The sequence below is a fragment of the Penaeus monodon genome, chromosome 22 (assembly GCF_015228065.2).
Source record: "Penaeus monodon isolate SGIC_2016 chromosome 22, NSTDA_Pmon_1, whole genome shotgun sequence".
Classification (NCBI taxonomy): Eukaryota; Metazoa; Arthropoda; class Malacostraca; order Decapoda; family Penaeidae; genus Penaeus; species Penaeus monodon.
In genome coordinates this window covers 8,505,614-8,505,934 of record NC_051407.1, presented here as the reverse complement: position 1 = coordinate 8,505,934, position 321 = coordinate 8,505,614, and positions in this window count along the sequence as shown.

The following is a 321-nucleotide window of genomic DNA, read 5'->3' as shown; positions in this document are numbered from 1 at the left end:
TCCTTGGTTTTCCTTTAAGAAAATCACATATCGTTTATATCATATTTAAACACTTTTTAAATAAAGAAATTGCTCTATCATCCAGTAAAGCCTCCTTTTGCCTCTATCACTACATCGATTCTCCCTTCCATACTCTCATACAGCTTAGTTATGTAGTCAACAAGAATGTTGTTCCACTCTTTGTTAATCCTCTCCCATAGACCATTGTTTTTAAGCACTGCACTGAGTTTTTGAAATATGGTCCCAAATATGTTTAACAGCGTTCATATCAGAACTATTACCAGAAGAGTAATGTATCCCGACTAGTATACCACCACTATC